The sequence below is a fragment of the Sander lucioperca genome, chromosome 22, assembly GCF_008315115.2.
Source record: "Sander lucioperca isolate FBNREF2018 chromosome 22, SLUC_FBN_1.2, whole genome shotgun sequence".
Taxonomy (NCBI): Eukaryota; Metazoa; Chordata; class Actinopteri; order Perciformes; family Percidae; genus Sander; species Sander lucioperca.
Window position 1 is genome coordinate 17,975,067 of NC_050194.1, and position 17,837 is coordinate 17,992,903.

Sequence of the window (17,837 nt, forward strand, 5' to 3'; positions counted from 1 at the left end):
TGAGGTCACTTTCACATTGTTTGACATGACAACTTTATCTACTAAATGAGTCTTGTCGTCTCCGCCTGATTGTTTCCTTTTTGTTAGGGCAAGTTTTCGCAAACTGTTTGTGTCCTGAACAGAGAGCACCCTGAGAGTATGTGAACTGTACATAAAACATGATAATGTCTCATTATGTCTGAGAATTAATTAGCTTCAGTGTGTTGAGGTCCTGGTTGCCTGCCTTTTTTGAGGCATAATGCGAGTTTTAGACCTCAGCAAGTTTGGAGCCAGTGGACCATACGAGCCAGTATGCCAGTGGGTGAGCCAAGTCTCTCAATGCAGGGATCATTACCACAACTCTTTCTCTCTGTCGTTCTCATTCTCTCTCTCTCGCTTTCTATTCTACTCTTTATTTTATTTTCCTCCCTTATGTGAAGCCTACTTTTTCACATGCATTATCTTAACACTTTCACTTTATTTACCAGACAAACTACATATCCCCCTCAGTCCAGTCGTGTAAATTAAATAAAATATACAGTTTATCAGATTTTAATTTCGGTATCCACAAGTCACTAATAAGGTTGGGCCTATTGTGATGTCATCTTGTTGGTAATTAGTTACCCATAATCCCCCTCACACTCCCTTCTAGAAAAAAAGAACGGTAATAGGCAGAGAGAATAGTGACAGGATCAGAGAAATGGGCTTTTAACCAACATGTAAAGTGATGAATGGATTGACCAGAATGTAGACTAATGGAGCCATGGAACTAATTAGGCCGAGCAGAGCTGTGCTTAAATGTAAATGGATTGAACTGGATGAAACGTAGGAACAGCTGAGAGAATGATGAGGTCCTTCACTTGGGGGTCAATCAATGGCCAGGCAAACACAATCTTTGGGCCTCTGTGAGGTTACAGCAAAGGAGTATTTAGTTAGAATTCAGGTATTGTTGCCTGTACTGTATGCAGCACGTCTGTATTTATGCTTGGATGTCTTAAACATAGATCCTCTGTCATTGATACATGGCAGACTGCATGACTTTGCAGAAAAGCTGTAATAAATCTCTAATCATTCTCATCCCTGGTGCCCAGCTCTCAGACTCTGCAGCCTGGCACCTACCACATGTTTGCTGGCGTGCCCTCTGACTTTGCGCTCCGTGTAGACCGCTTCTGTTGGCCGTGCCTCAAATCTGCTGCTTTCACCTCAAGAATTGCCGCAAAGATAATTAATGCGCTCAGTTACAACGCCTAACCTGGGGTTTTTGCTCCTCACATTGAGCTGTGTTCTCTGCGTTCGTTCAGTCTTTATGGTCATGCTGTGACCTTGTAAACATCTGTGGAGTGAAGTAAGTGGCAGCAGTTTAAAGACATGGCACATGGATTCCTCTGTGTGTTTGACTTTGCCTGCTATGCTTCAGCTATGTACAGCAATTATTTTGTGAAAAGAGCTTTCTAGCTAGGAGACCACAGGGTGAGAAGAGCAATAACATCCACTCTGATGCCTACCGGTTGCTGGGATGCAGTTCATGCCCTATGTCTGGCTCTGTAGGCGCTGCACATCCCAGAATTAATGCATGCAGAAATGCAAATAACCCACCCCTGTAAAAGTTGACATTGCTTCCTCCGATAAATTTTTCTGCTGAGGTAAGAGACAATTTAATGCAGAATTAGAAGTCACTCTCTGCCACCATTTACATCCTTAATTAGCTGTAATTTCTCTCTCTTCGCAGAGAGAGAGAGAGAGAGAGAGAGAGAGAGAGAGAGAGAGAGAGAGAGAGAGAGAGAGAGAGAGAGAGAGAGAGAGAGAGAGAGAGAGAGAGAGAGAGAGAGAGAGAGAGAGAGAGAGAGAGAGAGAGAGAGAGACCCCGACACACCAGTGCCAGGCTTGTGTGTATTTGTGTACCAGTGTGTCCTCCCCGGCTCGGTTGCCTTTGGTGATTGATACACGTCTTGCTCAGTCACCAGCCATTGGCACTGGGGTGGATGTAAACACTGATTAGAGGGAGGAAATGAGGCCCTCACTTTGTCCTCTGTGTCAGGGAGCACTGCAGTGGCTGTCTCTGTTTGTCTAGTTCTTTCCACCTGAGCACGTTTCAGAGGACACCGTTAGCTACGCTTTATAGCCATTATTTAGATAGCGACACAACGGGATGCTCCTTTTGCTCTTTGACTGACATGCCCAGCCATGTGCTCAGCAATTCAACTCCCTGCATCGGACAAAGTTCCTACAAGTTTGTGAGTGCAGCAAAAATGATGATGCATCAGTTTGTATGAAGGAGAGGTTGGACAGGGTTACTGTTGTTATGGAATACACAATTAGGATGCAGTAAATTCGCTTTCTGTCAATTTAGTGTAAAAGGCAAAGTTTCTAAAATGTGTTTTTCCACTCTTACAGCACTCTGTCTTTGTTATGCATTGCATTTACAATTGATTAATTTCACAACTTATTTACTGTTGGTTATATTGGAGTAAAAAGCAGACAGATTCTTGATATAGTTTTTCCAATATCATAAAATGCATACAACAAGTACGGTGTGCTGTATATTCACGTTACTGGTTATATTTGGGGATATTTATCATACTGTTTACCTGTAATGTTACAATACATGCAAATCATGAAACCGGATACTTTCCCCTTATGGAATTATGACAAACCATTCAATTTGGACAACAAATCAGCTTCAACTACTTTGGTGGCGCCTAATCAGAAAAAAAGAACAGTCCAGAAAGAGTGCTGCACAGAAAACATTTTTCTTCCTTTGCCAGGAAAAATGAACTGTCATCATTTAATGATAGATATTTGCATTGTGATACAAATCGTGTCCTTGGCCCTAAACATAAGATATAGATCCATTTATAATGAATTCAGATAAAGTGTCCTTTTTGCATTCTCGCTCTAATGGATCTGGGAGCCAGCGTCAGTGACCCTGGTGCAATCGACAAAAACCTGTGCCAGTGGATGATCGAGACAGACATCTATCATTTCCTCTCACACCTTCTAAGACGTCGCTGATACTTAGGTGCAAATGTATTTTTTTTTTTCTCGACTAAATGTATGTGTAACTTCTGCAAGCTGGCTGACTTTTTTTTCATGGTGTTGTGAGAATGTGAGGAAGAAAGGGGGCAAAAAGACATTAGATTTTTTTTCCATCATTAAGCTGTGTCTGGGAGATGATGTGCTAGCCGTATGTGGTCCAGGGGAAGTATTTATAGCCCTGCTGGAATCTTGCTGTGCCGAGTTGATAGCAGAGATAATGGGAGAGAATGGGACGCAGCGAACTGTTCTAATGACACCAACAAGACAAGAGAACAGCGAGGATAAATAAATGTTAGCCATTTTCTCTCGCACATCATTTGCATTTTTTCTTGTTAAGGTCACTTATAGACTCAGACAATAACAATGAGGGGAAAAAAGATCTTGCCGAATATAAAATCAGAAATAACAAAAACGGAACTACTTAGTATGCAAGTAATTGATTTTATTTCCTAATAGTGTGACATTCAGTTAAAGATAGTGCCGGTTTTTAATTTTTAGCCGCTTTAATTCCTGTATAGCTGCTTGAGTGGGTTTCCTTGTGAAATAGGGGGAGTACAAACAAGATTTCACTTCATTACACAGGAACAAACTGTACAGAAATTGCACTTACTTATGGAAATGACTGTTAAACATGCACAGCATTATGTGCTCTGCCTGTGCCGAAAATGCTTGAAACATTAAACCACGAGCATACAAGTACAGACAGTGAGCCAGTAAGGAGGACCAATTACCAAGGACTGAGTTTGAGGAGCACTGTTCCCAGGGATGATCAAAAGGGACAACTGATTAAAGAAATACATTGACCTTAAAATGGGCCTAATTTAATCAGCCACTGTTTCTGACGGCGGAAACACACTCTTAATGATAAACTGACTTTCCTTATTTTCAGAGGCTCACTGTACCATCTAACTCAAATAGTATTCAAACTGCTGACAGATCTAGCTGAGCGGCTGGGATTGCGTTTGGAAAATAACCTTCATTTCATACCTCCATCTCACGACAACAGTAGTTGCAGTAACTTTGTGAAAGAGTGGGTCATTAGTGTAACCTCTGGGCCCCGTTTTGCTGCCGGAAGGTAATGAGAGACAAACAGCTTGGTCAGCAGTCGGCATAAGTGCTGGGGTTTATGGGCAGTGTGTTGTGTCCCAGGTTAACACTGATGCCGCCATTTAGAGCTCTGTGTTTTAGCACCCGCCTGCTAATTGAGATGACAAAGGCCATAACAATGACATTGTTGGCCAAACGGCCCTCTCTAGACCTGCGTCTGGCTCCAGTCAAGGACGTCCAGCAGGCTGTAAGTGCAACCTTGGAATTTAAGATGGTGCCTGAGACCTTATGTGTGTCTCGAAAACAATTAGCATGGCTCAGGTGGACCAACACACATTCTCAGACCCTTTTAAGTGCCAGAACTGCACCACTTGTTTTGTTTGTTTTACTTAAAGTCACATAAACCACATCCTCCACGCACAACAATAGCACATAGACGGCTCTGGAAAAAGGAAATGGAATGGATATTGTGTTGTTGTTTAAAAAAAATCAAGTTAGATTACCTTATTTGTCATTGATGCTTCTCATTACACACTGAGGCATCCTTGTAAATAGGCTGCTGCTGTAATATGAAACAACCATCAATTGACACCCCATAAAACATATATAACGTGTTAACAAGAGATATAAACAAGGCCAGCTGTTGAATTATCTTTGACTATCCTAAATCTGTGTTTGTGATCAATTAAGGCTCAGTCTCACAATTTCACATTGAAAACAGGATGTTTTCTGTTACCAAACTAATAATAGTAATGCATATGGCGAGTGTTTTGATTAACATAATGGAAAAATAGCCCACATAATTTATCTTCTAAGTCCGAGGGAGAGAGAGCCAGATTGGAGCCTGAGGACTCAATCCACCTCAACATATGCTGCCATTGTAAGTCTCTGAATGTGGAGTATCTCAAACCTCGTTCCCATGATATTTATTGAAAAACATTTGACTTTATGAGCTGCATACTTAATGAATGCCTATCGAAGCTGCGGCTCAGCAGATGAGGCTATAATTCTACATATAAGTATTACAATCACACGTGGGTCTATAATGTTTTTTTTTGTGTTTAATTGTGATCTATTCTAATTTTTGTCCTGGTCCTGGACCGAGGCTGGGTAAAGACCATTCTGCAGTACCATTTACATTGTAAATTTGCAAGCTGTTATAGAAAAATATATTAGCAGTATATTATAGTTATTTCCTGTTAAGGTTTACATTTTCTTTTTCTGCCCTAACCAGATTTGTTGATGTACAATAAAAGAGACAGAAATCCTGATCTGTGCGGTTGACAGCTGGTCAACTTAATAAAGCGACTTTTCTTACTCTGCAATTGAGATTTAGCTTCTAATATTAGTCAGCTGTGTCAATCCACCTGCCATGTTTCATGAACAGAAACTGTCTCTGCTGGATAGGAATCCATTTTTTATCAACCTCTTATATATACACAGCCTGATGCGAGCTATGAATGAACAACAATACAGATGAAATCCTTTGTTGCTACACCTTGCTGTAAGGGAGATGTTGATGTCTGGTCCGGCTCCATTTTTATACCCAGCTAAAAGACAGACATAATTCAAATGCATTGCCTGGCTTATCTTATCTTGTAAGATGGAAAACAAAACCTTGGAAGTAAATCTCATTCATATATTTGTCTGAAATCAGATCTGCAGTTGCTACTTAACGCTAGTCCATTGGTTTTGTCTGAGTGATTCACCTATCGGAGGAAAGTTAGATGTATTCCACTGATTGTCTAGCTGCAAGGGAAAATCCATCTCAGAGCATCCTGCGGCTGCTGGGCCTTTTTATTGACATATCAGATGGGACATTGGAGGAGAAATTGGCCTCATTTGTTTCTCATGTCACCTTAATGGCAGATCTCTTTCAAGGGGCAAAGAATTGACAGGCCCCTGGTCTCAGTGAGCAAACAGCCAAACCTAGTTTATTGGTTTCCTCTTGCAACCACTCTGCCTAATGTGGCTGGCTAGATCAGCCTCCAAAGTTGAAAAGATCCCCCAGAAAATATTAATCAAGTCCCCTGACTGATTGTCTTTGCATGATAAATTATCTGGAAAGGGACAGTGTTGCTATAGCCCCGGGACATTTATCACACATGTAGGCTGAGTTGGGATTCCAGGAGAGAAACAACTGTGCTGACAGAGTGGAAGGGTCAATTAGGAATTTTCAGTAGGGATGTACTGTATATAGTAGAGGTGTGATGAGATCTTGTCCCCACGAGATCTCGCGAGATTAAACGTGACGGGATTTCTCGTTGAGGTAAAAATTGTCTTGCGATATCAGTACACAGGTGTAGAGCAGCAGCCTTAAAATTAGCATAGAAAATCCCCCGCCTGTTCTCCAAAGTTGACTCGAGTTTACTTTTGCAGAGCGATAGCGGAAGAAAAAGGCGGCCTGTAAAACCCAGCGTTAGAACATTAGAGAGTACCGCCGCTCTCTCTCCCTCTCTCTCTCCCTCTCTCTCTCACCCTTTGTTGGCCGAGACACACACGCTACTGCTGCGTGCAGTTCACTGTGGCGCTGTCTCACACAGACCACTCCCTTTCTCTGTTAAAATGAGTCGGGAAGCGGACAGCAAAACCTAACTTTACTTTTGATGATATTAAACAAATTGAAATTTTCTCCCTTTGTCCTATAACGGTCAAAATACTAGAGTAGCCTACTTCCTTGTTTAGTGCTGCAATTAATAAAATGCAGAGAATGAGAAAAGAGCATCTGTCTTCACAAAAATCATCTGTTAAATGGTTGATGGTAATTTATTTGTGCTTTAGAACGAAATCAATGTGAAACAATAGTAAAATAAGCTTTCTCTCCGTCTACTGTACAATGACAAACCAAGTACAAAACATTTGGTCTCAACTACTGCCAGAAAAGGCTTAGTTATGTTGTAACCTTGGTTCTCTGAGTGAAGAGGCTCTCTCTCCTCCATACATATGGAATAAGTAACAAGTAGTAATAAGTAGTTATACAGGAGAGAAGCCAGTCATTTGAGTTTGTGGCAAAACCTTTCAGTGCTCAGTTTTCATTTTGTGACTTTGGATTGAATAAAGGACTATTTTTCCAGTCTTATTTATTCACTGAAGTTTTTCTGTAAAAATAGTGTTAAAATCTCGTCTAGATCTCGTGAACCCACTCTCGTGACTCGTCTTGTGAGCTGGGCGTCTCGTCACACCCCTAGTATATAGCATTTGAGAAACAGTGATGAGATGTTTTAGACTACATTCTGTTTGAGCTTGATGAGTTTTTATATGTTGTCCAGTCAGCTTCAGGTATGACAACTATATCTTCAACAGTCGGTTATCCACCAACCATCATCGCTGTCAATACTTTTACCAATCATTTCCCTCTTCAGCAGTGTTAGCATCTTGTTTCCCGGCTTGATTGAAGTTTCTGTGCGTCACTTGGAAGTGAACAGGTGTCAACCTAGCACAGGCACCTCGCAGATGGCAGCATAATTAGCATTGATTCTGGCAGGCTTTCACAGGCCAGGGTCTAGATGGCCGTGACGACCAACTAACCTCCCCACCTCTTGATGGGCTACCTCTGGGAAAGATCGAAGCTCATTTTACTCCTAGAGTGGTGTACACTAAAGGACTCTTTAGTAACACACACCATCTGAGGCACACAGATCCTGCTGTAATAGCCTCTGAGAGAAACAACTGCAAATAAGCCATTATTAGTGCTTTAGCTTATCTAAAACGATAATGACTTCAGTTGAAAGTATTTTGTTTTGTTTATTGATGATGATAATTTTCATTATGGAATTGCCAGACTAATTCACAAATGCGTATTTAGGTGAGAAATAGGCAATACAGTAACAGAATCTTAATTCATATTTGATAAGCGCTGACTAGTTTTACCGTTTTGTGAGCCTGAATGATGAATACCAGTTACTTTCAGTAACTACGTAAAGGAACATTCAAGCATGATGCTCCTCTGTGAGTCATTGTCTTACACCCGCCCCCACATAAGAAACAGTTGTGATTGGTCTGCCCAGGCAGGGGTGATTCCAGGATTTTTTAAGTGAGGTGGCACAGGGGGAACCATCTGATTTTTATCAGAATACAGCCTAGAAAATCTGCTTAGAAATATAGGAAATATTGCATACGATAGAACAACACAATGTAATTTTGCTAAATAAAACACATCACATTCATTATTAATTTCACTTGTTATTTTCAACAAATTGTGTATCCAAATAGGCCTACAATACACCTTTTCTATGGGCTCTTAAGACAAACATTTGGCATGGCAAACATTAATTGGTCATGTGACAAGGGCTGGGAAGGTTTTTTTTTTTCTTCATAGAACCGTATAAAAATAAGATGCAATACACTTACAATAAACTTGCCTCAAACTTCAACACAGAACATCTTGCAACCATGTTCAGATAATAGGTAACAGAACAGAAATAAAGTGCAATACACAATTTATTTCTTATAGCAACAAGTGCTCTGCAGTGAGTTCAATATGTTTCTACTTCTAAACTGGCCTTAAAATTTCAACAAAGTACACAGTTCTCATACAATGTGTGTTTAAAGTATATATCCATTTACCAAATGGCAAGGTAGCGATTGGCAAAACAGGCAGCAAATTGACAGTACTCTGATCCAATGGGAATCAAATTTGTCAGATTAACAGCACTCTAGCCCAATGGATTGGGAGGGGGGCAAATCACATTTCAGGGGGGGCAGGTCTAGAGGGGGGGCCTGGGATGGCACAGGGCCCAGGGCCAGGTCGACTGTAAATCTGTCTGAACAGGAGGGGGCCCAGAAGTATCTGCCAGAGCAAATAAAACATGAGCTTGGCAGATTTGTCTGGTTCCAAGGCTAACCAACAGCCCTAAACACCAAAATTATGGTTAACTAAGAAAAACAGAAAATATTCACATTTTAGACGCTAGAACCATAAGAAATTACTTAAATGATAAGTCGATTATCGTAAATTGTGCAGATTAATTTTTCTGTTGATTGACTAATCAATTACCCAATGAATCATTTCAGCTCTAATGTTGATCTTAGTCTAGATCAATGTATTGATCCAGAATGTACTGTGTTGACTAATCTTAATGTAGATCTTTCATCCATCTATCCTCTTATTAGATCACCATTCATAAATAATATTTTAGACTTGTTTGCTGTAAAAAATAACAGTATAAATATTGTAATATACATTGCTGATTTCCAGTTGACTGGAGGATGAATTTAAAAAACAAATGTAACAGCGTCCATCAAAAGCGGATGCTGTAAGTGTGTCAACATTCATGCCCCATGTACGCCTCCTCCTGCTTGGTATTTGTATGTTGCAGATTATGATGCTGGAATAGGCCAGCCTCTGCACTTTGAAATGGATCTCATCTAATCTTATTTCACCGTGTCAAATGGCAGCATGACATGCTGTTTTACTCCGTAACATTTGGTTGTAGTGACCCAGCTGACTGCATCCGATGCGAGGAGTCCCTTGTTATTATGAACCACTTGTAACGGTGTGTCTGTGGGGTTGTTGTCAAAGTCGCTGGGTCATGCAGACATGTTGGTCACTAATACAATACACAGAAAATTGCTTCTGCGGCAGGCATTTGTCGTTTGTTTTCATTCGTGTATTTCAGTGTGTTCAATCCATTACAGAAACATTTTCTGAATCGCTAGACAAATTTACACAAAGACCTTTTAATAACATCCAGTGTAGCTTGAACACGGAATCATAGTAATCTAAATGTCTATATTATAGCAACCAAATGCAGCACACAAAACCGAATCGGTGATTCGTTATAGTCAGTAGCAATAATGTAATTGATAATCTTTTTCCCCTTTCACCTCGGCCTTTTTCTCCAAATACTGACAGCAGTCAGTCCTAACAATGATAACCACCCATGCTCTATACTGCACTGGTCAGGTGTCAGGATTCATTATATTTGGCTGAGATTTGCATAATGCAAGAGGCATCAAATTAAATTTGCATAATTCCTTTGATTACACTTGTTATTAAATGTGAGTGACATTGATTTACAAAATGGCATGATATAAGGTTAATGGCTGATGTCACCTTCTTGCGCCTCTGTCTTTTCTCAATTATCATGAAGCTTTGTTCAGTGTGTCATTTGTTTCTATATCCTTAAGTAACATGGCCTTATACTGTATGCATCTCTGCCTTCACCTCTATACATTACACTGCCTCTGTGCTTGAGCTACCCTCTTATACTAGTTTTCTGTAATTATGTAAGGCAGGAAGTAATTTAAATAGGATGAACAGCCATAACATTGGTGTGCCCTGGCCCATTTAAGCACATTTACGTGGGCCATTATTGACAGACGGCTAAGTGTCATTTGTCAAGGAAGGAAGAATTGACAGGGCTAAGAAACAGAGTGAAATAACGGTCAATCAGACCTACTCCACAGTCAGAAGGGGAAAAAAACGGACATCTCCAGTGTTTCATTTTCTTCTGGGAGGAAGTGTGAGATCATAATACCTATTTTCATAATAATACAAACAGCCTGTGGGCTACAAAATAAGAGAGAGGCCATACTCTGTACATTGCCTGTCAGAGACAGAGGGGTTTCAATCTCTTTTCCATTTCATCCTGATAGCTCTGCCTTTTATTACCGAGGGACAGGAACGTTTCCTGAGGTAAAAAGGAGTGCACATTCCCAAGATAAAGTTGGAGGTTTACAGCTATTTCCAGCCGTAATGTATTATTCCGTTAAAGCAATGATCAGGTAGTGTTGGATGAATGGGAGATGTTCAGCACCATTACTGCCTGGCACATCAGTGAGGCATTATTACATTATCGCTGCTCTTTAGTAGGAGATTGGGTGTGTGACCGGGTTCTGAATACACTCATCCCGCTCTCCACGGCGCAAATTGCAGATTGGCTCATTGACTTCAATGATAAAATGTAAAAATTGCCAGTAAAGAGAACATAGACTCAGGTTACTCCTTAGCTGTTTGTCAACGGCAGATGTGACTCAGTTGGTGCAGAGCATGTTAAAGAGTTCCATCTCCCAGAAGTCAATGTCATTTATGCCTGAAACTGCTAAAGCAATAGCTCATCTTGTCTCTGGTGTGTCATACTACACTGCCTTTGTCTGAGATTAAAATTTGCTTCGGTGATGGGCTAAAATCCTAAAATGTCACTTATACCTATAGAGCAAAGATTTACTAACAGAATATGCTGAAAGCAGAAAAAAGACAAATTGAAATGACCATTATTTAATATTTAAAATTAGATACACTAAAGAGCTGTTCCTGTTAAGATCAAAAGAAAACTGTGATCTCCTCACACAAATAATTAACTATTACAATACATGTTACTAACAACTTTAGGATAATTTGTGTTTGATAATTGACAGCTAATTAATTAGATAATACATCAACCATCCATTCCACAGACCATGTGTTCAATGTGCGCTTTAGTGCCACATCAAAGCAAAATCTGCAAGCATTATTATTCTGCTTATTAGACCTGGGCAGGTTATTCTGGAAATGGATACCACTAATGTTATTTTGCATGACACTCCAGAAAAGCATTAATCCATGATAATTACCTTGGAAGGAAGCAAATAAAGACAAACTAATGGTGGGGATGATCATCAATTTCAGACATTCGACTCAAATGCCCTACATTTTTATGCAGGAAGCGTCCAGTTGCTGTGCTTCTGCTTGGAATGCCTTTTTAAGTGTATATTATCCTGTCCTTGACTGGGGGAGTGCTAGGAGAAATCATTAAAGCAAATTAGACTATTAACATCCTAAAGAGCATTTATCTTGTGGATCAATAGGCTCTCATCTTCTTTAGAGGACCCTTTGGTGTCCTAAATCCATTACGAGCCAGATTATGAGGATAGTCAATTCATTACATGCAGATAGGCCAATAATTATTGACACTGTAGATACCAATAATAATTCCAAGAGCATATCATTTGCAACTCTTAAATTATTTAAAAACGAAAGACAAGCACAGGTACTGTTTTGAATAAATGAAACGTCTTGAGCTGAATTTGTTAAAGTTTTTTACAAAATCTCAGGAGAATCCAGCCTTTCACTGAAGAGGATATTTAAAGCATCCTCTCTTGGCACTGATGCGCTTGTCGTAGATCAAGCAACACTTCACCATATGATTTTTCCTGCTTTGCTGGCTGTGTGTGAAGATGCCATACACCGGGAATGGATTGGATCTGCAGTCTACCATCACAATGATCTGCGATGCTCCAATCAACACACAAGATGTTCAGACATTTACAATTGCATCATTTTGCAGCGCCCTGTATGTGACGTCACGGCCGCCTCGTTTGTGTATGCACACACTCACATTTGGTTCTCTTGGATTTATCAACAAGATGCGTCAACACATGTGTTTTGCTACTCTATCATTTTAGGTATCTATTGTGTGTCAAATATGCATTTTTAAAGAAGTAGAAAGAAAGGAATAATCAGACATCATCTGGCCCAGGAGTCAACACACACAAATCAACAGAGCAGCCGCCTTTGACATGATGTTGATTTGATGAACATGATGTGGTACCATTATCTCTCCCAGAGCCTTCGTCAGTATGTTGACCAAGAAGGGTATTGTTCAAAACCCATAAATCTCACCCCTTTACGTTGTGCCAATAATAGCCCTAAATGGGGATAAAATGACTTTCCCTTTTTCATCAGTTGTTATGCTAAAAACTGTAACCCTAAAGTGACCGCTGCCATGCATAATATGCTACACCGTTTGTTGTGCGCTGAAAAGGCGAGCGGGAGATCCTTCTGTTCCCCATATGGCCCATTGTCTTGGTAATGCCATACAATGCGCCCCCCTCCAGAGCATGCTCCTGTCCCTGCTGGTAGAGAATAAACTGTTGGTTTCACAGAGGCGAGCAGGATGCCCGTGGACACAGAAGTGTGTAAGATGTGGGGCTCCCATGCGCGTGGCCAGTCGATTCCACCCCACGGCTTCCGACAAGCCAGCTGGAGAAATGGAAAGCGTTCTCTGAGCAGTGGAGGAGGAATTCTGCACCACAGCAGGATGTGTTTGAAAAGTTTGTCAGAGGTATTTTCTCAGCTTGTAATTGGAATAAGGGAAAGTGCACCAGGACTGAATGTGCCGAGTTCCTAGTTAACAGCCTTCTGTTGCTGTTTTGGATGGTTTAGATTGGTCACCCCTTCCATTGTCACTTGTTTTTGAAGTATCATTCGACTCGGTTCCTGTCTCACAAATTTTGAAATTGAGTGTGAATCAATTAAAGCAACCATGAATTTTGCATTGATAAAGATGTAAAAATAAAAATCAGTAGCGTGTCAACTCTGCATCTATTAAGATTAATTTAAAACATCATTTCTGATTTGTGTTTTTAAACATACTCTATCAACAACAAATAATAACAGCAACCTCCATCAACAAATAATTGTAAATATTTTAATTTATTGATTCATTAGCTGTTGGCACAGCAGTAGAGCATTACTCTAGCTGCATGCGTTGTGTGGGCTGTGTGAATATTCCCTCCATAGCTTCCATTGTCTGGCCCCTGGTAGCACTGAAGCTAAACTAATCAGTCAAGGAGTTGCTGAGCAGACAACAACCACCCTCGTGCTAAAAACAAAAAACAGACACTAACTTGCCTTACCAGAGTACTGTCACATTTCAGCTGCTTTTTCAACCTACACTTGGCAGTATACATGTAAAGCTGCAATGAGTTTTTTTTCTGAATTATTCATTTCAACTGAATAAAACAAACGCATGACATTAGTGAAAAATGTCCAGCACAGTTTTTTCAGAGCCCAATATGACGTTTTCAAATGCGTTTTTAGTCCAACCAACCGTCCAAAACTCAAAAGATTATTAGTATATTATTTATTTTATTATTTGTCATTCTCCCTTTGGACCAAAAACTGAAGCTGTAGACTGTACGTGTTTTTACTTAAAATTACTTTAATGATTAATCAATTATCAAAATAGTAATCCACTAATTGATTGACTGTCTGTGAAAAGCACTAATTTGTGCATATGCACCATGCCACACATGCATTTATGCTCATGTTTTATTTTCTTCTTTTTTACTACAAGCATAATCCTTGTAAAACAGTTGGCCAGGACATTAATGAAAGCACAGTGGAGACATGGACCAGGGAGTTTGTGTGGAAGGAGCTGGAGGCTTTTGGAATGTAAGGGTCACCTGGTCAATGAATATGAAGGCCCCTCTTATTATAACTTAGCCAATGACAAATAACAAACTGTTGGTATATGAAATGCTCCATTGTATCATTTTGTGGAGGACAAGGGATATTTTAAGCTTGGCTGCCTGTACACTAGCCTTTGAGCTGGCCCTGGAAAAGCTGTTTGTTTGACCCTAAGGAGTGAGAATTGACAAAGCAAGCCGGGAGCATTTGTTTCATCTGCTAAGCCATAGATTGAAAATGATTTCCCAATGCCCCGTTTGAGATCCCTGTGAAGGGGGTCATCAATTATTTCCTGATACGTGACACAATATTGTACCTATTTTACTGACCACTGCTTTCTGGTTGGTCAGATAGCATCTCTTTTATCAGCCCATTATTGATGGTGAATGGAAGCACAGTAAACAGACCTGTAGGTTTATTTCTGCTTTCTCTCTGCCAGGGCGCTACAGGCTGAGGAGTGAGGTCAATAACACAGAGGATGAGAAAGATACCAAAACTCACAGTAGCATTAAAAATGATGTATAAATGTAACTATTTATTTGTCCTATTGCACAAATAATTGCAGAGCTGAAACTATGATTTGATTCATTGATTAGGCGATAAAAAAACACTAACCAACAATTTGGATAATCGATTGTAATTTTTCAAGCAAACATTCCCCAAATTCACTGTCAACTTTTCAAATACAATGAATTTGCTGTTATTTTTCATATACTGTATAACAGGTAACTGAATATTTTGGGGTTTTGGTCTGTTTGTTGGACGAAAGAAGACGTTTGAGGACGCCCCCTTGGTCCCTGTCGATCACAGCATATTTCACATTTTTTTACATTTTATAGACCAAATTATGAATTGATTAATTAAGAAAAAAAGCAGATTAATTGATAATGAAAATAATTGTTAATTGTAGCCCTAAACACTAAACTATTTTGATTTCTTGTAAGAAAAATGTCTCCAACTGCAGTAATAACACACTAATACCGGTTTATTCAACCCATTCCTATATACATACATCACACAAAAATAGAAAAAAAGATAACTAGAACAATTGCAAGACATTCATATACAATAAAACTCTTTTAGGCAATGCTGTTTAATCTTCATTTTGCTGGGAGAAGTGTGAGTCTGGTGAAAGCACACTGTTTTTTGAGCAAATGGAGTTCTAAATTGCTTTTTTTAAGTACCATGCGCCAGGGTAATGTCTAGAGGTACCGACACAGCATTCCGGTGGCAATGATTTATGGTGTGGGGCAGCCACAAATTGACTTGTATGCAAGAAATGTAAATGGAAGTGGGACATTTGATGGAGAAGCTCATTTCCAGCCTTAAATGTTTTAAATTAACCACACAAACTCACAAGGCAAAATGTTAATGGGCATTTTTCACTTTTCTTTTTTTTCATTCTTTTCTTCCCCTTAACTTAATCTACATTACAGGTCAATTTATTATACAAACAGTAATATTGCTCTGGATTTGCAAGGATCAATGGATTTGACAAAGGGGATTCATTTAAGGAAATAAACCTTTGAAATTAGCCAGGGAATGAGGTAAATATTTAAAATGATATATGTTTAGCACAGGACAGTGTAAATTACATAAAGGTGCCAACAGAACAAAGGAAGCTGGAAACAGACCAACAAAGACAGCAGTGCAAATCCACTCACTCCTCAGTCAGGCTGTTTAGCACACATTAGACTGCAGTCCACTTCTTTTCCTGAAATAGTACTATAATACAGAATCTTATGTCACTGTTTTATTTACAGTACAAAGGGACATTTTTGCTACTGTATTGATAATTACTTAATTGCTTAATTTTTCATTTGAACTGAGAATCACAACTTTCTAACTTTTAAGTATGTTATCATTTATTCAACGAATGTGAGAGTGTAGCTGGATAACAGGGTGGAGGAGTGAAACGTGGAGTTGGTGTGCCCTCAGGCTGAAGAAGTGGCCTAGAGGGAGAAATTGTTTTCTAATAACAAGAGCTTCTGGTCCCCCGAGGGACAATTACAACGTTAGCTCCCTTGTCAGAGTAAAAGCCGCTTTCAAGCTGCTCCTTTCATAATGCTATCATGTTTGCCCCTGAGATATGCCCATGGTCTTCATGTCTCTGTCTCTTTATTTCTCTCTATCACTATTGATTGAGGGGCCATTTATATTCACAGTAGGGGGTCTTAATTATGAGTGTGAGTGAGGCCAGCCAAATAGGGCTAAGTGGTAACAGGGGGGCAATGCCTCTGCCACGGGGCTCTTTACCTATTTAACATTCAGTGCCTCACTCCCTGATCATTGGCAGTACACTTATAAAATCAACGTTGCTCAGTGGAATAATAACAGTTTTGAAGAGGCTTCAGTTATGCTTGTAGGCACAACAAGAAATTGGGATTTTATTTGGTACAATTGGAAAACAATATATATGTTATCACACAGGGATCACTATGTGTATTTTTTAAAACTGTGTTCTTGCTTGTAATTAACAATCATGTTTTTTGTGGGTTGTCATTTGTAATACTCAGAAATTCCTGACATGCATTTTCTGTATGAACATTTTTAGTTTGGACTATTGTGGTTTGTAAAAAAAAAAAACTACTCCTACTCAAGAGAAAATACTTAACTACAGTAAATGCTTTTAAAGTGTGTTCTTCATAATATGCCTGTGTTGGATTATCTACTGCTAAGTGAAAATACAGAATTCACATTCGTTTCCTGGTCCCCCCCCTCCCCGATATGACTGTCCCCATGAGAATAGCAGCATTGAGAGTTTGCCTCCTCTTTAATTTAAAATCCCCTTTTTGCAGTTTGGCAAACTGAGACCATCCAGCCAGTAAATGTTCTGGGTGATTGTTAAGTCTCTACATTTCAGTCAGCCGGGGAAATGAGCTCAAGCACAGCTCCTAGTGTTAGTGGTAGCTTCAATATGCAGATCACACTTACAAAATAAGCCGTTCATTTTACCTTTCAGTACAAATTCTTCCTTAAATGACCACTGGCAGCCAGAACGGCTGAATACTTGTGATTACTCAGTGTGTGGATGACCTTTACTTTTTTCAGTTAATTCACTGGACTCTTAAATATGTGGTAATAGCTTTGATTAAGAAACATCTTTCACTTGTAGTTGCAGTTTGAAATAACTAGACTCCTTCTTTTTGACATCTGACCTTATAGAAGACTGAGAGGGTTTGGGTTCAAGGCCTCTCTCTGTGTGGCAGTACTCAGTGGTGGGGCCACCATGGTTGAGGCAGTGGTCCAAGGGTCACGTGGTGCCTGGCTCATAGGCCTCTGTATCTGCAGTCGCTGACAGGGGGACATTGTGTCCTCTTTTTTCCGCTTTAACCAGTCAGCCATGGCTTACATGGTTTGTTGTGGCCCCAAGATCAGAAGGAGGAAGCTGAATAATGTCTTCCTATTCTTTAAGGGGAGGGCCACGGTTGGTTGATTATAGAATAGCTTTGACAGACCAGAGGGAACTATGGCTTTTGTCCAATTCCCCACACAAAGAAAGGTATGTTCAGAAAGAGCTTGAGTTGGCTTTTTTAAGCAGATGCTAGCTGACCTGCTCCTCATCATGCCGTCATAAACTTATAATGCCTTCAGGGACTCCCAC